This window comes from Podarcis vaucheri, assembly GCF_965113315.1.
Source record: "Podarcis vaucheri genome assembly, chromosome: 13".
In the NCBI taxonomy this organism is placed as follows: domain Eukaryota; kingdom Metazoa; phylum Chordata; class Lepidosauria; order Squamata; family Lacertidae; genus Podarcis; species Podarcis vaucheri.
Window position 1 is genome coordinate 57,004,314 of NC_138751.1, and position 25,843 is coordinate 57,030,156.

At 46.8% G+C, this 25,843-nt stretch overlaps 1 protein-coding gene across 1 annotated transcript in view; it reads right to left on the minus strand.

Annotated features, from left to right (window-relative positions):
• The window catches only part of CORO1C (coronin 1C), an 84,257-nt gene extending 59,106 nt beyond the window's left edge, over positions 1 to 25,151 (minus strand). Inside the window, exon 1 of the mRNA XM_082196116.1 lies at positions 25,130 to 25,151. The gene's annotated coding sequence lies outside the window, so the exon portion shown is untranslated. The remainder of the gene's footprint in view (positions 1 to 25,129) is intronic.
• Between the last annotated feature and the right edge of the window lie 692 nt (positions 25,152 to 25,843).

The following is a 25,843-nucleotide window of genomic DNA, read 5'->3' on the forward strand; positions in this document are numbered from 1 at the left end:
AAGGTTCTCTGATTAGCCATGGCATTGTGGCTGCATAGAATATCTGACCACCGTCAAACAACCGGTCATACTATTTGACATGTCAAATGACCTCAGCACCAGCCCTGCTGAAAATTACTGGGAACATCTTTCCCCTGATTAGGATTTCACAAAATTCCAAGCAAGATCTAAAAAAGTGCTTAAGCGCAAGGCCCTTGACAGAAACCTCTGGTTACCAAACCATCAAATCAAATGCTGCCTCCTCCCACCCAAGTAAGGTGTGGGCCATTACACACAAATCTGCCTGAAAATAAGGATTAGGGAAGTGTTCCTTGACACACACAGATCCCCTTTTTAAAAACAAAACAAAAAAACAACAACCCTTAACTGCTTGTGTGATTGAACCTAAACAAAGATAATCTGTTTTTGGTAAGTTTGTGAGTGGAGAAGTTAATGGCCAGTACATCTACAGTTAAGAAAGTGAATCAACTAAGCAAAACATGGAAATACTAAATTGCAAAAGCTCATCTACAGTGCACGCTGCATTATAAACAAGAGAAAATGCTTTAGAGTTCTATCAGCTTCCAGCAAAATCTCAACATTTTTGGTAGCGTTCTAAAAATGCAGCCCCGATTTCTGAAGCACCCAGGGTTCTGAGAGGTGCTCTGCCTTATAGCTAGCTTTGTTCCAAGTCAGACATCTTTATACGCAGTGTGTTGATACTACACACAGAGATTGTAACATTAACCCTGAAACAATAAAACTTGTTAAAGCTACCAGGCCAACTACAACAGAGGCAATTCTCCAAAGCACCTGAAACTTACTAAAGCCCTCTCCTATGGCTAGGCGGAGGACTGCCCAACCCTTTCTGCAGAGACTGGTAACAAGGAGCCAATCATGGAGTGTGTCTCAGGTACAGTTGGTCCACCTGGGAATAGGCTACCAGCTGATTCCACACGGACCAAACAGCTGCCAAATTGTAAGGACAAACGTTTAGTAGTGACCTGAATAGAGTTCAAGACAGTGATCCAAAGGTGAAAGATTCCATCTATCTTAATCCAAGAGTCTTAGGCAACTCCGTGGTGACATGTTTTTTAAAAAATTACATTAGTGGGAATTTTATACTTTTACAAACAGCAGAGCAGATGGCTCATTATCACATACACAAAAAACCTTTTATCAACAGCAAAACTACTTGTGGAGGGGAACAATGGCAAACCAGGAACGGACTACTGCATTCAATATCTGTGTATTTGTGCCTGACATTTTCTTCGTCAGGCATCACCTTGTTATGGTTTAAATAAGAGTAATGAAACACCGAGTCTTCGGAATTGCTTTCCTTGGAGGTTTTCAGAAAGACAGACTGGCCATCACAATAAACCAGGGTAATAGCCTGCCTTCAGTGTGCAGATGGCTCCTCCCTCGCTCCTCCGCTAATGGGAGCAACAAATCACAAACCATGACTGATAAGCCAAAAGCAAACTTTGGGTTGCTATCTGGAGCAAAACAAACCCTTGTTCTTGGTTTGAATGTAAGGCTAGGCCAGGGACCCTGGCTTGTTGTTCCTATGAAAGGAGCAGCAAAGTGGGAACCATCTGCATGTTCACTGCAAACCATCATCTATGTAAATATGTAAATTCAGTCACTGTCAAGTATTTCTTAACAGTGTTAGAAACTCAGATACATAACCTAATCGCCAAAAGGCACCTGAAACCAAGGTTAGGTAGCCACAATTGAATGTCTAGGCGCCATTCTCGCCCCCCACCCAATGAAATGTGTTATTTTTGTTATTAATTTCATTTCTATACCACTTTATATTTTAAAGAAAAAAATCTTAAAGTGGTTTACAACACATGAAAACATCAAATAAAACAATTCAGAACAAAACAAATTCAATCTTCAAGGAAAGTATTTCAGATCCTTCTCCAAGTAACATTTTGCTTTCCCCATACTTATTTACCCGCTTAATTTAGCTCATACTACAGCAGAAATACTCTAGGAAGCCAATGGGGTGTAGTGGTTAGTGGGTCAGATTATGACCTGGAAGATGAGGGATAAATCCCCACTCAAGTCATGAAGCTCCCTGGGTGAGCTTGGGCCAGCCACAGCCTCTTAACCTACCTCAATGGGTTGCTGGAGGGATTAATTGAGAAGGGGAGTGAACCATGGACAAAAAGTGGAACATACATGCAATAAACAAACACTTCTGCTCACCTGCTTAGGAAGGCTGGAGGAGTCAGCGAGATAGAGATGTCAGTTGCTAACCTGGCATACAGAGATCTCCATGTGGTGGCAATTGGGCCTGCAAAACGCCGGTTGCAAAACGCGCCTGGCGAATTTCAAACACTGCTTAGGGATGCATGTCTGAAGTTCAGACCATCCTGTCATAAGGCAAAGAATCAATGGGCACATTAACAGCACAGACCGCTCCTCTTCATGCACTGAGCTTTGCAAGGTGTGAAGAGTTAGATGTCCCTGCTTTAAGCAACCAATACTGTAAAGGAGGCAAGAAAGTGAAGAGAGGGAGGCAGGGACAAACTGGGGGAGAACAGGCATTTATTTCAGTTGCACCTACTTATGCTTGGTTGCTGTGGGATATGAGGTGTCACTGCACTCTGCAAGTGAGGGTCTCCTTGCAGACACCACCTTAGCAGGAGGTTCCACTCAATGCCCTTTTGGAATTCCCTTCCCTTGAAAGACCTTCCTCTTTCAACAAACCTTTAAACTGAAATCTTTCTGTATCTGAACTGGAATTGCTTTTTTTAGAAAATTGTTTTATCACTTGTTTGTCACACTAGGTGCCTTTGGGAGGGTGAGATATAAATTTGATTAGTAAGCCAATAAAAGAAGGGGTTCTGTCGAAGTCTCTTTGGAAAAGGTGGGTTTTGAAGAGGCATTTTAGAGGAATAACAGTTATTCCCACTACCAATTGAATGTTCGTATGTTGTGTGGGAGGGGGCCAGGCATCACAAGCAGAATTCTCAGCACGGTGACTCAACACTCACAATTCCCACAACTCTCTGGAGAAGGAACAAAGGGAGCCATGCTAGTTAAACCAGTTTAAAACCAATAGAACTTTGCACTGTAGATATATGCTCAGATTAGATCCTTTCTATGGTCTTGGGCTGATGATTACTAACATCTATAATTCACTCAGAATCATTTACTTGGGACTCTCTCATTTAAAGGTATGGGGGAGGCTAATAGTAGAATCCCACACATGTCTAGTAGTCAGAAGCATAGACACTGCTGAAAACAATCAGATTTGCTGCTGACTAACAGACAAGTCTTTAGTTCATTTCTCCCACGGCTCAATGTTGAAAAATTCAACTTGGGACGCAACTTGCCTCCAGTGTTCAAAATCTGTCAGGCACATTTTGCACCTGGATATCGGCCCCTTGCTACCAAGTGAAGGTGCCTGGGTGCCGGGGTGGCGTCTGACACCTCTACCATCTGGAGGTGAATGCCTGGAGATCTTTGGATCTTGACTGTTTTCACACACTAGCAACACATCCTGTAGAATTCTATCCATTATATTTTATCTGAACAATCAGAATGAATTTCAGGAACCAAAAAGTCATATTGCAAAGACAGACTTTTGAGCCATCTCTCCCAAATTAAAATCTAGGAAGAATCCCAGCCTATGCTCTCCAAGCTACTCAACCAGTGGAATAAAGGATGGGAAATGGAAACAGCGCTATCCAGCCCTGTGGTGTTGCAATGGCAAAGCACAATGGCTCTCCTACTTCCCACTCAGCTACACACTCACTTGACAGATACTGCGCCCTTGCAGCAACACCCTTCTTGCTCTGGCTGCCTGGTTTGTGGTGACTCATTTATGTATGCATTTTGTCATCATGATAAGATAGGCAAGGCAAGACCTGTACTTGGGCCAGTACATTTTCATAACAGTTTTGCAAGAACATCCACTGGTTAGATTTCCTCCCACAAGGCTTGCCAAAAGCTATATAAATCTGATGTTTTACAACAAGCAAGTCAGAAATGAAGCTGTCTCACGCAAGCAACACTAAACCTGCACACCAAAACTATATTTACAGTCACTGCACAAGGAGGAAATGAGCGAAAGTTGGCCAGAATCTCTAATACCTCAGTAAATAGGAAAACCAAGGTGTACTGATGCCCTGTGTAAGAAGGCTATATCATCTTACCTCAAAAAGGACCTTTCAAAAATCACACATTCATACATGACCTTTTTAGTTGTAGGTACAAACTTCTTATATGTGAATATGTAAGACTACAATTTTTCAATTGATTAAATGCCACCTGTCCATGTTTCCACCCGCCCCTCCCAAAAAAACCCTAATAATCTTAAAATGGCTGAGGAAGTGTCATTTCTAATAATGGGGAGAAAATTTACAAAATGACTATTTTCCTTTACACACACACACACACACACACACCTACACACCCCTCTCTTCCTTGGTTTTCCTGTTATGAAGCCACAGCACTCTCAACAGAAACTGTGCAAGATGAACACACACATGCTCAACAGCCTCTCCAAGCCTCCATTTCCATAGCCAAGGGAGTGATTCTTGGCTCTGAATCACAGTCATGTTGATTTGGCTCCCTTTCAAAACAAAGGAGGTGTATGAGAAGTACAGAGCAGCAGACAGAAGAAACATGCAGATTCCAGTTATGAGAAGAACGAATGATGGATCTCCTGAAACGCATCCAATAAAGTTCAGATGAAAAATTAAACAAAGGTTACCTAGTGTCTGAAAGCAAGAGGGGTTTTGCTGCCTCCATTTTAAGCCCTGAAGACAATTTTTCTAACCTAATTAGGTTTTTCATGTTGCGAAACATATGCCCTCCCCCATTATGACAGAGGGAGGGGTGCGTGAAGAGCCAGCTGACTTCCCAAGTGCCACTGGCACCAAGGTTGGTTCATCGTTATCAAGATGAAATGGTTCCATGTGCTACAGAGAATGGGGCATCTGAGAGAAAAGGGAGAGGAGGAAGCAGATGGGAGAAATTGCAAAGGCCCTTCCTACTTGGAACAAGGAGCTTGGTCCCTGGCAAATAACACCACTAGTCCACAAGCTTGCTAATGTTTCCTTAACTATATTCAGTGAGAAGATGAAAGGAATTCCAAGTGCTTTTGTTCATAAGTACTGCATTTTATATAGCATACACTAAAAAGAGATACAAAGCAAACACTTTTCATTTCACCATTTGCTGGGGCAATAAGACAAAAAATTCTTTATCAGGGAGCATCCACACAAGTTGTGATCCCCTTTCACAACAGTAGGCACCGAATGATCCTAAATCCTTATTCTCCATTCTGCCTTAGCTGAGAAATCAATTCCCTCGCTGAATCCACATCTGGTTGCAAGTTAACACTGTGATAGACATCTCCTCAACTTCCAAAGGATGTCAAACTTTGACCTGATGAACTGACCCACAGCTTGTGATTGTCAGGAAACAGTCAACTGTCAATCAAGTCCCACCTGGGTCCCCAAAACACTTAGGAGATCAGAAGACTCTTTGTAAGTAGAACTATTAGAATAGCTAAAGATAAAGGTACCCCTGACCGTTAGATCCAGTCGCAGACAACTCTGGGGTTGTGGCCTCATCTCGCTTTATAGGCCGAGGGAGCCGGTGTTTGTCCGCAGACAGCTTCTGGGTCATGTGGCCAGCATGACTAAACCGCTTCTGGTGAACCAGAGCAGCACACGGAAACACCGTTTACCTTCCGCTGGAGCGGTACCTATTTATCTACTTGCACTTTGACGTGCTTTCGAACTGCTAGGTGGGCAGGAGCTGGAACCAAACAATGGGAGCTCACCCCGTTGCGGGGATTCGAACCGCCGACCTTCTGATCAACAAGCTCTAGGCTCTGTGGTTTAGACCACAGCACCACCCGCATTTGAACTAAAAGGTTTTGTTATTGTTGTTTTCCTGATGCAACGTTCTGCCTCTTACCTTTTAAAATTCTTTTTAAAAATTGGCTATCCCCAGAGTGGGGCAGGTAGGCTAGGTGCTCTCCCTGTCTCCCCTACTGGATACCTGCCTTGAACCACTAATAATCTCTCCTGTCAGGGGGTAGAAGGTGCTAAGGTGGTGTGGTGGAAACCTACCAGCCTACCTTGAGAGGTAATTGTGGGAGGAAAGGGGTAAAAAGGTTCTTTACCTCTCCTTGTGTTCCCCTTCAACTCCCATCATTCTTAACCATTCCTAGCTTGACAATCAGCTTTCCAACCAAAGCAGGTTTTACATTCACATGAAACTCACTTTAATTCTCTTTTATCTTTTGCTGGCAGGAGGCCCAGAGTTCAGGTATTCCACCATGGTTTGGAGGATCAGGAATGTGCCATGGAAACCACTCCTTTTGGATTGTACTAACCAAACCCTTCTTTCAAATAGCCTCCATACCATTATTTAAAGTGGGTTTGAAAACCATGATTTGGAGATTAAAGCTAATCACAGTTTGCCCAATTCAGACATCGCGACAACCTGGAAATGGAGGAAGGCGGCCGTGCATGAGAGCGGAGGGGAGCGCATGCAGCATTCTCTTGGTCCTCCAAATTATGGCTTGGAGGACTGTCTAATCTGAACATATAGGTTGTAGTGTTGTTCTCATTTGTCAGAAAAATGGATTGAAAGTTGGCACATTTTCCTGTTTTTAAGAACTGTCTAAAGAGGAAAGCAGATGTACTTCTGAAGCTTGGAGGAGTTTCAACCTGTTTGTGCAAGAGGAAATACATCCTGCTAGGGAACACTTACAGGAAAAGCCACTACAGGAGCAAAAATCCTGCTTTGCCTCTGAAAAGGGAGATGTTTACACAGGGCCAGAGATAAACGAAAAACTCAAAATCTGTATTTGAATGATGATTTGGACAATCCAAATTACAGATCAGCTTGGCAAAGGAAAGCACTCCTTTGCCACCCACATCATCCCAGTGCCTGCAGGCCTTTCCCTTCTTGCCTTCCATGGTCCTGCATTGCGCTTTGGCTATCCGGGTATTTATTCCTGATTCCCTGGGGATGTGCACTGAACTCCCAGGAAGTACCTTGCTCCCTTAATACCATATTATGGGTTATCTGTCCATTCAGTGTGTCAACAGGAGCACCTGGATTTTTTGTCAGGCTAAAATGTTAGGAGGAGGATGTGATATTAGAAAAATCAAACTCACCCAAAAGGAAGTCTGGTATGTTCTGCTGCAGCAGCATCCACACACCACTTCCAAATATAAAAATAAGGACACAGTTTCTAGGTTCATCTGTTACATCAATTCTTGCTATTAGGATAAAACAAGCTAACATAACGACATAGGAAACTGCCTTATACGGAGTCAGATTCCTTGGCCTATCACAATCAGCACTGTCTACACCAGGGGTCAGCAAAGTTTTTCATTGGTCCACTGTCCCTCAGACCTTTTGGGGGGCTGGACTATTTTTGAATAATATAGATGCCCTGCAAGCTGGTCCTGCAGCTGCCTCCGGACCTGGAGGAGGAACGCGCTCAGGAGCGCGTCTTGGCAGTGCCCGCTCACCGGCGTTGTTGACAAGCAGCAGCCGCTCCATCGGCCCGTCCCCGCGGAGCTTCCAGGTGGCTTGCACCACACACTACAGCCCGCCGTCGGAGGCCAGGTCAGCGGGCAGGCTGTGAACGTGAAGTGCCAGCCAGACGGCGCACAGCTCTCGCTCCAGCTGCTCCAGCGCAGCCGAGTGCGCCACCAGCAGCAGCACCGAGCCGGGCGCCAGGCATGGGGCCAGCAGGCGCGCCAGGCTCCGGCTGAAGCCCCACGACATGCCCATCACGATGCCCATGGCATGGCCCAGACCCGCCAGCCGCCCACCAGCCTCTTCGTCCATGGCTGCGCTGGGTTTACCTCAGCATGCGGTGAGGCTTCAGACTGGTTGCAGGAACTTCCTGCAGCCAATCCAAAGCCGCAGCAGGGTCGTCGCCCACCCAGAAGCCGTGCCAGCGTCGCGGAAGTCAGTCCCTGCGCGGTGAGGCATCCACAGTGTGCAGGGACTGACCGAGCAGGCGGCAGGGTCCACGGGCCAGATTTACGAGCCTGGGGGGCCGCACCCGGCCCCTGGGCCATAGTTTGCTGACTCCTGGTCTACACAGAGCAAGGGAACAGGATTCTGAGACAGGTTTCTCTCCCAGTCTACCTAGATGCCAGAGATTGGACCTGGGAGCTTCCTCACACAAAGTACATCCTTGACATTACTCTTTACATTACTTTTCTTTTTCTGTTGAGTGTCTTTAAATGTGGATGGGTTAAGCTAGTCATTTCCATGCTGCATTCCAGGGAACCCTGGGTGCCTCACAGATTAAGATTAAGATCAGCAGTGCTCAATAAATTTTCCTGAAGGACCCTTTGCCTGCAACTACCAATCTTAGAATCATAGAATCATAGAGTTGGAAGAGACCACAAGGGCCATCGTGTCCAACCCCCTGCCAAGCAGGAAACACCATCAGAGCACTCCTGACATATGGTTGTCAAGCTTCTGCTTAAAGACCTCCAAAGAAGGAGACTCCACCACACTCCTTCACACAATCTTACCATGCTGCAAACAATCATATCTCAATACATGCAGAAGAGCGGCAAGGCGTAAGAGACCTGAAACAAGCCACTCCAGAACTGAGTTGTGTGCCACAGAATTGTCTGCAATGCGCAAGGGTTCCTGGGTGAACAAGTTTATGTGGAAAGGGTTCTCTTAGGGGCTTGGAAGTATCAAAATCACTGGGGCTAAAGCCATGCTCCAACTCACCAGCACTTATTGACTGGGGGGCTGCCTAGCTTAAGACAGGCACAGCTGACCCATGAGACACAATGATCTCTCCCACCAATGGAGGCAACCTATAGTACTTGTACCTTATGCCAATCAGGTGGAGCTTATCCCTCGTAGCTGCTGCCTCCTGTGTTGTTTTTGCTGTCTTAGCAGCACCAAAGTGACTTCCCCAGGGTGCAGGCCTGGGCAGCGTGTCTGGAGGGTGGTCGGGGCTGCCCTGAGATTCAGAAGCAGAGATTACTTAAGAAATAGAAAGCGCTACTTAAAAGCCCAAAGGACACAATGACTTGTCACTTTTTCTAAACAGCAGCTGGCAGTGTAGGAAGCAGAAAGCTTCAGGATTAGAATTCTGATCCCATTTTCTGCAGCAGGAACTCAACAGAAGAATCAGGTCAGAACCCAGCCCAACCATCCCACACATGGCCCAATCACAATCCTGCCGGGGGGGGGGGAATATCCCCATAATTCAAGGCAGGAGATAGGTATGCAAATGATAAGCCTTTTCTGCATGTTTTCCTTTTGAGGTAACCTAATTTTCTTTACCAGTGCAACAAGATTAATAAAGCAGAAACATCCATTTCAGTTTCTCACTGGCTTTTCTTAGCTATTTCAATGCCATTTCACAGGCCATTATTATTATTATTATTATTATTATTATTATTATTCACAAGCCAAATTTATTTTTAAACCACCACAACACAGTATTTTATTGCCTCCCAGCCTTCCCCAACCTCATGCCCTCCAGGTGTTCTGGAATGCCATTGCCACCGGTCCCGGCTGGAGTCCAAACACCTGGAGGGCACCAGGTTGGGGAAGGCTTGACTGCCCTCTTTGTTCATGAGATTCATTAGAAACATTTCAGAAGACAGCAGGCATGGAAGACTATTTTCTACCCTTGCAAATCCAGTCTGTTAAGGCAAAGTGTTAACATCTCATCATTTCCACTTTAGTCATTAGCAGATGTAAGTTGGTAAATAGCCTTTCTTCAAAAGCAACACATTTCAGTAAACGTATTGCCCCACCCCCATATATGGATACCAAAACTTAATCAACATCAGTTCCTACTGCTACTGAATGAGAACAACAAGGAGAGGTGAGCAGCTAGCTGCGTATTCTGATGCCAGAGTGGAACATGGAAAGAGAAGCACACTCTGGATACAAACAAGCATTTCTAAGTGTGAGGGAGTCTTTCCTTAAGTGCCTGAATTTTTCCAGGCCTTGTAAAGTGAGGTTTACTAAGAGCAAAATGATAACAGAGCAACTGGAGGCCACCTTAAAGCAGCGCAGCGGTTCTTAACTGCTAAACATGGCTCAGAGAAAATTCAGCTCCATAAACTCTCACCCAGTCCACTGAAGACTCGGCTCAAAAGAAGGGTGTTCCTTAAAATTCAGAGACTATGAAATGCAAAGGGCAGAGAAAGCCCACCACTCCCACACTGCTCTGGGCAGGCTGGAGAGAGGAGGGTCTGCTGCCCCACAGGGCCCCAATGCACTCGCCAACTGCACAAGCGATTGACAGGCAGTGTTTCTCCCAAGAGTAGACGGTGTAAGGCCCAGAAATGGGGCAGAAGCAGAGAGCGGAGCCTAAGCCAATTCAACAGACAGATAGGGGCCTGATCCAGGTGTCTCTGCTGAACTAGCCCAAAGCTGGTTCACCAATTTTTTTAAAAAAATACCCCCCACACACACACTTTTTATTCTGGTCAAGCATTGGGGTTTGGGGTACAGTGGTAGCTCTGTGCTCTGTTCAGCCCCACTGCTCCCCAGCAAGGAAACTGCAATGATCCCTTCCTGAGCAGTTGCAATGGGAGTAAGGCACCTTTGGCCATTAAGATGTTGCTCGACTACTACTTCCATCATCCCTGCTCACGCTGGATGGGGCTGGTGGGAGTTGGACTCCAATATCTGGATGACCGCAGGTTCCACACCCTGATGTAAGACATTAGGAACATGGGAACCTTCCTTATTCCAGATCTGACTATTGGTCCATCGATCCCAGTAGCTCTGCTGATTACTGAAGTTCTGGAAGGCCGTCATCTGCTGCCTTAAGGGAGGATCCAAGGGACAGAAGCTGGGGCATTTGCACATGCTCTATGATAGTTATCCCCCACCCCTGTGGCAGCAATTCAATGAAAAGAGAATGCATTGAATTGTTGCACAAAGTCAGTAAATCGCTTCAAATTGTTAACTGTGCAAACCCCCACAATATTAACTTCTCCAATATTGCCACTGCAAATTGGAACACAACTTCTAACTACAGGATCGCTCTTCTGCCCTGCAGTGCAACCTGTAGTGGGGAACCAAGAACGGACTTCTAGATATTTCAATCTTATAATTTTACTTCAAATCCCTCACTTGTGGTACCAATTATAGCCTCTCTAACATCTGTTTTAACAAATGCTTTCAAGATCAACACTTCCTCTCTCTTGTACAGATGTTCTTTATCTTCAAGCTTAATCCCTTTTCATCCCAGAGGCACTGTTTTGAGCTACTGAAGAGCACTATCCTAATCTAGAAGTATCTGTTGTCCACACAACTCAATATTAGTGTAAGAATAAGACCATTTACAAGATGCAAAGTCAGAGGGAGGAACATGACTCAAAGGACATTTGCTGTAATTACAGATGCTCAGCAACATGTTATTTCAAGACAGTAGTTGAGGTGGTTCTGCACATAAGAAAAAGATTCCCAATATAAGATGACAACTTGTCACGTGACTTTTTATGCAGGGAACCGCTTTCTATCAAGATCATTAAGCACAGTCATACCTCGGGTTACAGCTGCTTCAGGATGCATTTTTTCGGGTTGCAGACCTCCAAAACCCAGAAGTAACGGAATGGGTTACTTCCTGGTTTCAGCGGTCGCGCATGCGCAGATGAGCCAAATCGCAACCCGCATGTGCACAGACGCGAACGTGCATCCCGCATGGATCACGTTTGTAACCCGAGCATCCACTGTACACTGTGTTGTTCTATACAAACTGAGGGCAAAACTACCTCACATACTCCTGCAATGAAGCTGGAATCATCTGGAGGAATTTAGGACTCAATTCTTGCATCAGTTAATGATGATGGATTTGTCAAGAACCAAGATTCATGTTTCAATAAGCAAAATGTGACATTCCCAGCCAGGTAAAAAATCCCAACATGCACAGATAACATAAAGATATTATAGTATTGAATATTCAGAAAGTTTCTCAACCAGGCTTCAAAGAAATCAACCCCCGTTTCTTGCTGAAACCCCCACAAAGCGAGAGAATTGTTTGAGAGACTGAAGTCAGAACACTTGCAACATCCTACACCTTTCAAAGGCCAATTTCAAATGACAAGTTTGCACAATTTTACAATTGCTCATCTAGATTGTGTTCCAAAGTCTATGAAGAGATACATCTTTAAATGGCACTGAAAACCAAAGAATGAAGCCACTAGTAATACGTCTGAGGGAAGGGATTTCCATTAAATGGGGTCCACCACAAAGACAGTCCTATCTTGCTCTCATTGCACTGGACAAAAAGGAGGGCCTCCCCTGCAAATCTCAGTGAACACTCTTGGGACAGAGCACTCTCTGTGCTGTGAACCACTTATCTCTGGATAATTTCCAGCTTTAATTACATCTACTATGTATGTGCAACTGATCAATGTTAGAGACATGTACATGATTCATGTTCAGTTTTTTGCACGTTCGGGACATTACCTGCCAATTAATGGTGCTGGTACATGAATGGTGGGATTAGGAGATCTGCAGGGGTGGGAGTCATCTCATGCTCATTACAGCCTTTTATTTTAAAAAATCATATCAGACTGGTTGCTATTACTCAGGATCAATAATAGATAGAAGAACCTGTTTGTTTCTTCCAAAATATTAGTCCTGGTGTTCACAAGTGCTGTCTGCATGGCATGATGTTTTTTGGAAGAGAATTTCCATGCAACTTAACTCTTCTCAAATGCTAGAAGATTCCATCCAAGGGCTCATAATCCCTCCTTTAGACACCTGATTATACTCCATTTTAATCGGTTTAGGGTTTGTGCTAGCATTATTTTAATTTCATTGCTCCTGCTTTTTAAATGGAATTATTGCAGGGGAGGAAGGTTTGCATCAGTGAAGAAAGGGAAAACTAATTACATTAGTAGAGATTAAGCTCACTGTCAAATCAAATACCCATGGCTCCTTAATCAAAGGACACCAAGGGCCAGCTGGAAGGTGCTCTTGCCACACTCTGACCAGATGCATTCTCTGCCCCCACCAGAATGAAGGTTTCCTAAAAATTCACTGCAATAACTCCCCGCAAATACAGTGCACACTCCCAGTGTATGTTATCACATATATGAGACACGCAGGCTTTGTAGTTCGTTAAACATAGGTAGGAAGCTGCAAATATCAGAACACCGTTGCAAGTCTTAATGCCAACAAATTTTCCATCCTCCGTAAGATTTACTACTTTTAAAATCTGTTGCAATGCAAAGAATAATGAAGATCTTCTTAGTCCTCTTTTGCAGCCCGTCATCCTGACAAAAATATTGATCTCATAGAGCTCAAGCTTAGCACTTTTTGAAGCAGTCCTCAAGTACAGGAGTATTCTTCCCACCTAACAATCCCACAATGTTGTTTATCCAGCACACAAAGAACTGCATTTCCCTCCTCACACTTCGACATTTTCTCTGTATGCTACCTTGCTTTCACTCTGAATCAGACATACCTTGTTACGCAGGATTTTTACCTTGACTCAATAATGGCTTCTTCTGAAAGCCACAGGTAAAAGAGAAGTGTACTGAACAAGAGATCTCACACTAAACTCAGATACTTGTTGCAGGACAACCCCACCATCTATTGCCCACCTATGGAAACAACACAGGTCTCAAAACCATTGTTACACTATGCAGGTAAGCATATCACAAACGCAAACTACTGAATTGTCATGGTTCTCAAAGAACCACAAGAACTGCAGTTCTGCAAAGGAGCCTAGTCAAAAAATTATCCCACCTTCTTTACAACTATAGGTCCCAGCCCAGGATTATCTGCTGGTATACGTTTCTGTTGTGCGCTAAGGGAGCCCCCTAGAATGGTGCTTGGAATACTGGGTAAGACCTCCCTAGATGGCAGCATCTGCAACATGGCAACCCAGCCTTTGCCAATGAGTGTTCTCCAGATGCCTCAGACTACAATTCCCATCACCCCCAGCTGGTGCGGGATTGGGACTGATGGGAGCTGTAGTCCAAAATGTCTGGACACTATGTTGGCAAAAGCCACAGCAATGCAATGTAGCTTCTGTTAGAAAAAGTGCACAGCTCAGTTTTCAAAGCAAATCAAAAGTTAAACTGGTCCTTTTTTTAAGTCAATAGAAATGCAAGATAATTTTTAAAATGTGTTTTAAAACAAAGCTCCAGGCACTTTTAGTGAGCCAAATTGTCGTGTAATGCTCAAATGATTCCTTCAATTATGCGATTATTAAAAATGTCCAATTTTAACATGCATGCAATAAATATGCCGTTATTAAGCACCATTAGTTTCTCCCTCGCTTCTAGCCTATATCACTATGATGCAATATTAATTTCCCTGGCCTGACATTTCATTGCAGCTACTCCCTGCCTCGTGCTTGGATGCAGCCCAACTGTGACAGATGCAAGAAGCATGAAGATTTAACTGGAAAAATCCAATGATGTTTGAAAAGGCAGTTCATCAGAAGACAGAGCAATCCCAACACAGTATGTATGGGGAAGCACCAATGTGGATTGCAGTTCTCCCACTCAAAGTCTACAGCCATCCATTAAAAATTTACGATTATGTAGCAAGACACAAAAACACATGCAGTCAGGTGTGTATTTGGGGATTTTTGCACTTTGATCTTTTACCTCTGCAAACACAGCCTTTGAAAAACATGAAGTAACAAAATAACATCAGCAAGCTATATATAGCAACCTTTTTTACATAAAAAGATAAGCTATATTGCCCCAATTTGTTTTGTTCCCCACCTCCAGCATACCTAGACCACCACCCTGCTTTCCTCCATGGGTCTATCAGTCAATTTATCATTACAGTTCCCTTAAGCCAGAGACTCAGGGGTCCCATGTGCCACACTCAATCTCACCTCAGCTTTTGACCACCTTTGCACTCTGCTTACAAGTTCTTTCTTAACCAATTTATTGTACACCCAGAGGGAGCAGACTGCTCATGAATTTGCATCCAGGCCAAGTGGACACAGCAGCCCAGGAGAAATGGGAGGGGGCGGCATTGCATGGGTATTACCACATCCCAAAGTGAGCCTGCAATACCCCCCCCACACACACACACAACTCCTCTTTGGAGTTCGAGGGCTTGCACTTTAATTAACTCACTGAGCGTTGTAAAATGTGTTTAGCCTATGTTTTTAAGCTGTGGTTTTATAAACGTTTCAGTTGTTTTAGGTTTTAATATATTTTAGATCCTGATTGTAAATTACCTTGTTTTATACACAAAAAGAAATGTTTTCAAAAAAGGGAGTAAGCAAAGCATGAAAGTCTGGCATCTACCACATGGGTGGAGAGGGAAACACGCATGGGTTGTGTGAAGGGATCATGGGGGGTCACAGATGAAGAGCACCCTCCGCGTGGGAAGGCCCTTGCAAGCAGATGAGCATATGGTTACCATACCATCTCTGAACCAATCAGAGAAAAAATAGGCACACAGAGCAAAAATGCTCTATTGTACATGCAGAGCAGCTCAACTTTATGATGACCTACTAGGCTGCTCAGTTTTATTTCTATGTCTAGTCAGCTTGCAGCTGATTTCTTCATCATTTTCTTATACATTAGTACAACGATGCATATGCTTGAGAAAGGTAATTAGTTTACATTTTGTGAGTTAGAAAATCCATATAGCATTTCACAAATGGTAAGAAAAGCTTCTAAGAATTAAGAATTACTCCACTTTCAATGAAAGTCACATCTTACAGAGGCCCATTTTCCATGCCAAGACAAACCATAGCTAACGGCTTACTGTGTATGCACAGACCTGACCACTTTGTTTTGCCCACTTCCCGCACAGAAGAAACAAGCTAGGATCCCAGCTGTAGTGTTACACCTGAGTCAGAGTGGTATATAGTGGTATATAGTGGTATAGAGTGTTGGATTAGGGCCAGATAAAAAAGGAGAGGGAGAACCATGTATGCATGCCGCCCCCTTTGAGGACAATTCAGAAATTACAGCTGGTGCAAACCTGGGTGGACAGATTGCTGACCAGTACAAGATGGTCTGAGCATATAAAACCAATTCTGGCATGACTGCAATGGCTACCAATTTGCTTCAGGGGTCAATTTAAAGTGCTAGTTCTGACCTCTAAAGCCTAATGCAGTTTAGGACCGCAATAACTTGAGAACCACCTCTCCCTGCACTCACCATCTGAGGTCTTTCTCTGTGCGCCCTCTCAGAGGGAGGTGCAGATGGTGGCAACATGAGAATGGGCCTTTTCAGTGGTGGCTCCCCACTTTTGGAATGCTCTCCCCAGGAAGGCTTGCCTGGTGCCATCATTGGCTACGTTTAGGTGCCCGGCAAAAATGATTCTTTTTAAATGGACTTTTGACCTTTAGCTCAGGAGAGTTTTAGATATTGTGGCCTCCGTTAGTGGGTGGGATGTATTTGACTGTTATATATATCTATATATGTGTAAGTTTTTGTTTTTATTTGGTTTTAATTTTTGTATTACATTGTAAGTCGTTCTGAGCTTATTTCTCATTAAAAGTATGACTTACAAGTGCAATAAATAAGTATTAAAAAATGTAATAAAAAATAGCAATCAGTAAGCAATGAACAAACCTTAGCTACAGATTGAGATTTCATTGGAGCAAAACAATCCACAATCCCTGCTTCAGATATAACTCTGAGGTAGAAACTGACTCTCCTGTATGCCAGCGAGGAAAAGTAAAGAAGCCGAAGTTGTCCTTCATGGTAGGCCATTATCTATGGCTTACCATTAACATGTGAATAAGGTAAGAACAACATAAAAGCAGGTCCCGACCCTGAGGATCCTACAAGTGACATTTTGACAGAAGGAAACAGGGCATGGAGAGAAAGGCAGAACCAAAATATGCAAATAATTAAGAGTTATGTAAATTTACAGTACAATCCCATGATTACTTTGTGTGAAGACAAAGAAATGCTTCTGTGTGACAGAGGCAGAACTGCTCAACATCTACCTTACCTCTGTCTTCACCCAAAAGGAGAGCAATGCCCAACCTGGTGATAGCATGATAAAGAAGGCAAGGAGAGTGCTGCATTTCAATAGGGACAACTGTAAGGTTCTACACTTAAGCAGGAAGAACCTGCTGCACAAATATAAAATGGGGAACATCTGGCTTACTAGCAGTACATGTGAAAAAGATCTAGGGGTCTTAGCAGACCACAAGTTGAACATGAGTCAACAGCGTTATGCGGCAGCAAAAACAGCTAATGCTATTCTAGGCTACATCAACAGAATGTTCCCATCAAGAGATATCATAGTACCATTCTATGGTTAGAACACACCCAGAATATTGTGCCCCGTTCTGGGTGCCACAATTTAAGAAGGATATTGACAAGCTGAAACTTGTGCAGAGGAGGGTGACCAAGATGATCAAGGGTCTGGAAACCAAGCCTTAGGCACGGCTGAGGGAGTTGGGAATGTTTAGCCTGAAGAAGAAGAGACTGAGAACAGATATGATAGACATCTTCAAATACTGAAAGGGCTGCCATATGCAGCAAGCTTGTTTTCTCCTGCTCCAGAGGGTAGGACCCAAACCAATTGATTCAAGTTACATGAAAGGCTATTTTGACTAAACATCAGAAAGAACTTTAGGACAGTAAGAGCTGTTCAGTAGTGGAAAAGACTCCCACGAGAGGTGGTGGACTTTCCTTCCTTGGAGGTTTACAAGCAGAGGTAGATGGCCACCTGTCATGTATGATCTAGTTGAGGTTCCTTGGTGTCCCTTCCAACTCTGCAATTCTCTGGTTCTATGAATTATGACCTGCTGGACTCCACTGGACTTACAGCCCCAGCATACATGGCAGGCACAGTCATCTGCCCTTCCCCCTTCTTCTTAGACATCATGTTCCACTGCATGCCACACACATTGTATGCAACTGACTAATATTTTCCCCTCCTCAAAAATAGTCAACAATCTAAAGAACAAAAGAACTGTATTCCATCCCACACAGAAGTGCTCACATTATTCTTAGTCATAAAATGTGCAATACTGAGGAAGAATTACAGTTTGCACCTCGACAGACTTCTTCTGCGCAAAAGATGCCCATTCTTTGAGCAGCAGACTCAGCTGCCTAGTCCAGCCCTGCAACTGAGGTATCCCATGCCAACTGAAGGCATTTATTGCTATCTTCTAAAAACACTTCCCCCACATACAGAATATACTGCTGTATTCTTCCGTGAGGTATTTGAAGGAGACTTTTATCCGACTGCAAGCCTCTCTTCAGGATTGCCGAGCACTATGTGACAGCTTCCTCCTTTAGAAGGAATCCTATCTACAGAAGACAGCCATTATGAAACCCTCTTCAGAGTTCCTAAAATTTCTCTTTACACTTCATTTAACCCGTGATTTCCCAGTATTCAGCTGTAAAAATTGCACACGCACAATTTCCCCAGACAAAAAAGCAGATTTCCTTGAGAATTCCTTTTTAACCACTGCTGCTGCGCTGCTCTCCCCCAACCATCACAGGGAGACATACCCCACCCCAAACACCTGCAGCCCCCCATAAATGGACATCCTTCTTGTTCCCCTGACCTCTCCACAGTTTGCAACAGAGCACCAAACACCTGCCTGCAGCTTGGGGAGCACCCTGCCCGAACCAGCAACTGGCTCTCCCCATGACCTAGCCCTCTCCTCCCTCCTCAATTAACTGCTGCCATGAAGCAACACACCCAGGTCCCTCCTCCGTCACCAGCACCCAAGTCTCAACTACACCCTGCTGACAACCCGCCCCCCCCAAACACAGAAACACTATCGCCTGCACCTGAATGATACACCTCCCTCCCCAAACTGGGAAGCTTCCCACCACCGTTTATCGGCTTCCTGGGCTGCCTGGACTTGGCACCTTGAGTTGTCTCTCACATGAAGAAACCTTTATGTCCTCCTCAGTTCATCCCTTGCAGCTGTCCCTCCCCAGTCCCCCCACATGCCTTCCCTTCTCGCCCATCCACGCTCACCCAACCCCCAGGCCTCTCATCCTAACCCCACATCTGCAGCCCCCACAACCCACCAAACCCGACACCCTCAAGGCAGCCCAGGCTCTTTCCCTCCCCAGCTCTTTGAAATGGCATCTCACTGCGGCTTACATAAGCTGCTTCAAGAGCCCTTTCTCCCCCCCCCGCCCCCACTTTTGAGTCAAAAGATGGAAATTATTGGAACATGACCACTCGGACCACCTGACAATTACGAACCTCCACTTCCCTTCTCCAATTTCAAACCTGGCATGCTCTCACCTGCAGCTACAGATTTATAAATGTATATTTTGTGTATCAGACACGCAGCATTTCTTTCAATGAGGAAGATGCAAATGTCTTTTTTTTTTTAGCCTCCCCCCATGAGACCCCCATATGCCACACCAATCATCTGTTCTTGTTCCTTAAGCGCAAACATAAATGCATTGTTTTGTTGAATCCCGACAGGCACTTGAATCTGCAGGAAGAGAGAGAGCCAGGCACGTTTCCTTGGGAGGCAGGAGGGCAACCTGTGGGGCGGGAGGGGCCGGGGCGGGGGGGGAAGGGGAGCCAGCCGTCCTTCCGGCCTGGGTCCCCCCCCCCCGGACCTCTCGGAAGGGGCGCGACGCGCGTCGCTGGGCACCCCCCCCGCCCCACCCCCGAGGGACACGCGAGCGCGCCTGCACACGGACACGCGTCCGCCTCCCCTTACCTCGCCCGCCGCCGCCGCCGCCGCCGCCCGCGCGCCTCCTTCCTCCTCGCCCGACTCCGACTGACTGACGGACACGCGCGAAGACCGGCCGCCAGGGGGCAGGACCGGCCCACGCCCCGCCCCCGACCACGCCCCGCCGCGCCCTGCGCCGCCCCGCCCTCTCGCGTCGCCTCAGCCAACCTCATGTCCCGCCCTCGCGGAGGGGAGAGGCGAGGCAGCCAATCGCCGCCCAGCGCGGGACGGAAGGCGTCCAACCAGCGTCTCTCGCTGGGAGGGAGAAGGGCGGGGCTGGCGCGGCGCGAGAGGAAGCGAGGAGAGGCGCGGCGGGGGGGGGGGGGAGCCAGCGCCGGGCGCGGGCACGCGCCTCCCTTGTCCGAGGCCCCGCCTCCCCGCTCGCTCCCCCCCCCGCGCTCGCACACGCAACTCCCCATTCTCACGTGTCCGAGTCAGACTCGTGTATGGTCCCCGGACGTGGCCTAGATCTCTTTCTTCCCTGAGACCTTGGAGCGAAGGGCTGGCTTAGGAATATGGTTCATAAATGAATATTTCTAAGCAGTAGATACGTTTTAATCTATTTCAAATATTGTGGGGTTGTTTTTTTTGTAAAGACCTTTAGCGCTCTAGTCCTGCACAGTCTGTGTAGTTATTCAGGAAAGAGCAGTGCTTTTGGAAAGATGGGTTGGGGTAAAATTAAAAGAGACTCTGAGATTATTATTTAAAAAAAACATTTGGTAAAGGGGCTGGCCTCGTGTACATTGCCACTCCCAAATCCCCGAGTCTTCTTCCTGAGCTGCCTTTGGCCGGAGAGCTGCTCCATCCCGGGGCTTGCCCTTTCTGCAGCCGGGCCCCAGGCCCCAAGAGGCTGGCGGGGCAGGGCTTGCCTCCTTCTGAGCCGCGAGAGGAGGAGGACCCCGTGCAGGGGTTCAAGGAGACCAGCAGTTCATGGGCACCCTGTATGCTGCCGCTGATCTGATTGCAAAGCGAAAACCTCTTCCGCCCTTGTTCAAAGCTCTCTGGTTTGGGGTTGTGAAGAACCCCGCAGCACTTCCATTTGGGGGCCTGTCATCTGCATGGCAACTATCTTTAATTGTGTTAATGGTGGGAGCCGCTTACGAGGTCTTGGACTGCAGTAGTGCCTATAGAACGTTTCGAAATTAGATTTAAAATAAGCAAAATGCCCCCCAAAATCGGCATTTTCGTTGTCTCTTTCAGGTGGACACTGACCCTGGCCTTCAGTACCTTCCTCTCCTATGTCTATGGAGATTGGGTTAGGAAAATCGATAGCAAGAATCATATTTACAGTAGTGTGACTTGCTGTTGCATTCAGCTTTTGACCATTAAGGGGAGCTATAGAACTGGAGTACTATCAGGGCTGATATCTAGCTTCTAAAAAGAGGTGGTGGTGTAGGAAAATCACATGTGACTCATGAATATTAGCCATTTATGTACCAATGAAATGCCTGTCATTGCAAGAGGACAGCAACAGAGGATTACAAAGGATGAAAGAGGACTCTGCCCCCTCCCAGGCACCCCAGCTCACCCCACCGCCAACACGGAGGAGAGCCTGCAGCCAGGTCAATGGCTACAGCTCAGTGGCAGGGGTTGAAAGTCCCGGCCTCAATCTCTGGTGTTGTCTGGTAGATTTGGGGAAAGACTCATGGGCATAGTGGGGGGGGGGAGCTATCCCTATCAATAAAAATAAGAATAAATACATAGCCAACTGAGGTTCTCCTCCCCCCAACAAAAGGCCTGCCCCCACTAACAAAAATCCTGGCTACACCCAGGGAAAGACTCCTGTCTCAAACTGCAGAGGAGCTGCTGGTCCGTGTAGACAGGGGCTGTGGGTCATTAGACCTGAAGAAGAGCCCTAGCATTCCCAGCTCCCATCTGCCCCAGCCAGTGTGGCCAATGGGCAGGGCTGACAGAGCTGTAGTCCAAAGCCTCTGGAGGGCACAAAATTGGGGAAGGCTGATTTAAGGTGTGGGCACAGGACATTGGTTGTCAGCAGTTACACGGGTGCAGGCACATCCTGACACTGGGAGGAGGTTCCCTTAAGGCCATTCCTCTGACCTGAGCCCAGCAGGGTCAGACCAGTTTCTCCTGGCAGCAGGGGCATACCTAGGGGGTTGGCTATGTTGCCCCCTGCCAGGGGCGCAGGCCCAGGAGGGCACAAAAACCGTGCATCCGCCCCCTAGCTTGGAGTGTCTAGGGCCCGCCCACCCACCTGCGCACTCCCTGGGGGGCTGCCCTGCTGCTCTGGGTGCCTCAGCAGAGAGGGAGGGGCTCTAAGACAGCTCCTTTCCAGGGGCACAAGGGAGCCTAGGTATGTCTCTGCACGGCAGCAAATTCCTTTGCTAATTTTGCCCAAGACCGCTATGTGCAGTCTTCTCTCATCACCAAGGCAACTGAAAGGGGGGGGGGGACCCAGTTCTGCATATGAGAACCCAAGTATCAAATGCTCAGAATAATAGAACATCTGTAGCATCCCAGCTACAAACTGTGTGATGCTAAATAAATACCACATTGGGGAAATTCTAGTTGAAAGCAGGCAGTCCATCCCTTCACAGGGGCTTAGTATTGCAAACAGGCTGTCAGATTTTTAAACAGATTTTCTGTGGAAAGGGTAAATGCAGAAGGCAGGGACATGGGCTGGCATTTTATAGAAATACAGAAAGCTGCCTTCTGCTGAGTCCGGACACTGGTCCATTGAGCTCAGAACTGTCTGCACTGACTGGCAGGGGCTCTTGGGGAACAGGGATCTCTCCCACCCTCCCCGGAGGTGCCATGGGGGGGGGGGAGCCAGGGACCTTCTGCAGGAAAGCAGGTGCTCTGCCACTGAGCTCTGCTAAGTTACATGGATGCTGCAAAAATGTGCTGGCCTGAGGAGGAGCGTCCATCCCACAACATGCTTATATGGAAGCTGCACTCAAGAGTCACGCCATGGGACTAAAAGGACGTGAGGCAGCTTTGCAGTCAGCTGCTCAGCTGAAACAAATAAAAATGCCTCACTTGCTGAGTCCACCAGACATAGTAGAAAAGTGGGCCAGAGGTTTTGTCCGCCTGCAGGGCTGGTGTCATCAGGCCAGAGTTTTACGACTAAAGTCTTGGGCTCAGTTCAGCAGAGTGAGCAAGAAACCCCCCCCCCTTGCAGTTAGCCAAGAAATACATACTCCGATCTAATATGGGGGAGGGCAAAAGGCCATCGAGTCCAGGTGCTAAAATTTCACAGCCCTGTGAAATTCCCAGTCCTTTTTTTAAAAAATAATTTTTATTAACTGGCCAATCACATCAAATTAAATCATATCACATAAATTCCAAATTACAAAGCCGAATTTTAAATTTTGTTGGGGGGACCCATATTTCAAGACCGAAGGGGAATTCTGATCATCTTCTTGCTGCTGCGTTAATGTCCTGAAATTCCCAGTCCTTTGCAGGTTTAAGCAGTACTCTGGTATTGCAGGTTTATTTGATTTATTTTCTCCCTTCCTTGATATTTAACTCACATCAGTGATTTAACTCACATCAGTGATCCCAGCTTTCTTTCCTGGTCAACTTCACAGGCAAAGCACACAAACAACCTCTCTCTCTCCCGACCCAACACACTAATTTATTCCTTCCTGCTGCTGGACATCCATTCTGAAGCAGAACTCTGTGCCACTTCAGCAATCTTTGAACACCTGCCGATCTGAATACAAGATGCTCTCTTACCTGTTTCGTGTTCTTGTGCTCTGAGACCAAGATGGCGGTCAAGAGTTTTTTAAAATGCTCCTCCTTAGCCACTGCAAACATAGGCAATCCTGCCCCAGTCACAGTACCCCTGTCTCACCTTTCCGAGCAGGTGGGGCAGCCTTCTCCCCTGCCGGCTTCCGCTTCTCAAACGTCTTCTTCATGTCTGCCACTCTGAGGGCTTTTTCATCTTCTTGTTTAGTCTTCCTTTGTTCCTGCAGCCGACAACATTCCCCATTTTCTGGGGGCTTTCCTCCAGTGGTTTTGCTTCTGCCACTTTCGCAGGTCCTGTGAGAGGGGTTTTGCAGGGTCACCACCATGACTGCCGTGGTTGCCGTGGGCTTGAGGTTCTCTGCTGCTTCTGCCTCTTCCCCAGGGCTTGGCAAGCCACCTGCTTGGCTGTTTGACTCAAAGCCCAGTTCATTGCAGGCCCCAAGGTCTTCCCCACTCTTGCGGGGCTGGCTCCTCTCCCTGGGATGTCTTTCAGCCTCCCCCGAAACCAAAGCAAGGTTTGAAGCTGCCAGCAACTTTATCTCAAGGCCCTTGGCTCCCTTGTCGCTCCCACGAACCTCCCTTGCTGCCTCTTCTACACCAGTCAGGGTAACATGACTGCAGCCGATTGCTGCTCTCTCAGGCCAAGAGGCGCAGCTCGCCATCTGCATGTGGTCTCCACTTTGCCCATTGGGAAGAGCAATCAGTGGGCCTCCGGTTCCCCCATGGTTTTGTAGCGGAGGGCCTCCCATCTCTCCATTTCTTGGCTCCTCTGGAGAATCCAGGGAACTCAGGAAGCCAGCCTTGGTTTCCTCGCCAGGGGAGTTCAGCATCAGCTTATTCACTTGCCGGTTCTCAGCGCTGCTCTCTGAATCTGAGCGTGTCAGCTGCCTCCTCAATACCCCCTGGAAAGTGCTAGTCATATCTGCCCTTACAGCCTCCCTTCCTAAACTTTCTTGACTGCCAAAGTTATTTATTTGAGCCAGTGGCCAACTGCACGCTGTCATTTCCCTTTTCCTTTCAGATTCTGGAAAGTCAAATGGGTGGGTTTTGCCCTCTTGGGTCATGATGCTGTGCTTGCTTTCCTCTAGCCTATACCAGAGAGCCGTGGTCTTCCTGCCTTCTGCGTCTTCTGAGCGCTGCCTTTGGAGCACCTGCATAGAGGCTGGACTTTCCAGGCCCTTCCCGTGCGCCTGCAAGGCCATGTGTGGCGCAGAGAGGAGGGGCTCCCCTGCCAGCTGCCCCGTGGAAGCTGCCTCACCTGCGGCTCTCTTCATCTGCAGGTGTCTTGTGGAGACATGAACTCCACAGACTCCATCCCTGGACCTGGTCCCCTCACACACCATTTGCTCATCCGCTGCCAAAGCAAAGCCATCACATTTCACCTTTGACGTTTTCCTGGTGTGGGGAGCCTCTTTCCTTTGTGTGATGCTCTTGCTGTCGAGTGAATACCCCGAGTGCTGCCACGCCGGGGCTTCCATGGCAAGCAGCACACCACCTGGATTGCCTGGGGCAATGCCTGTGCTGACAAGACCCCAAATGTCATTCAGTTCAGAATCCTCCGCATCAGCTTCCCCTTGTATTTTTGGTGGGGGGGAGGGGGACAGATGATGCACCCACAAGCCCACCAGTAGCTTGGAAACCTCTCTCTGTGGATCATCAGAAGCTCTATTATCAACATTAACAACATCCAGGGCGGGTCACCCCTTGGAGAGTCACAGCATGCGTTTCTCTACCAAAACGGGACACACAAATATACTAAAAGAAAATGCACAACATGGATTTTCCCCCCACCTGAGCAAAAGACACATCCAAAAGTCCAGTGGATTCCAAGCTGCAAACTTCTTTCTTGAAAGGCTGCATTACATTCTAGCAAATGCCTTTCTCCTTCCCAAGAGCAGGTTGCAAGAAGCTTTTCCAGCGATTCCCAGTGATTTGTCTTTTGGGACCAACCTCACGATGATGATTCACAGCCCTCCCTTTGCAGTCATTTATGGTAAGATGTTTAGATCTCTACACATCTGAAACTGGCCCTCTGCCCGTGGCTTTTTGGAAAGACTGAAAAGCAGAGGAGACCACACATGGGTGCCCTTCCGGCTAGGTAGTTCTGGTTCGTTTGATTTTTAAAGATGACCTCCCTTGTCCCAATCCCCTTTTACGCAGACACTCCTTCCGTAGATGGTGTGTCATGCAGGCAGTGTAAGACTGGACCTTGCTCTGGCTTTCAGTGATCAGAAGGAGGGGGGAGAAGGCATTTTTCAGGCAAGGAGGGAGATTGAGCCTGGAACTGTGTTGCAGAGATGTGTTACTGCTAAGCAAATGGCTGTGCCATCAAAAGTGTACAGGAGATAATCAAAGAGCCTGGCAGCAGCCTTGGAAATAAGATTCCTCATGGATGCCACACTTACGAGGAAAAATGCTGAGCATTTGCAAAGCCTTTCCTGCAGTGTCATCCCTTTGGAGCAAGGCTCTGCTGATAATAAAGTCCTTTAAATCTCCCCCAAAGGA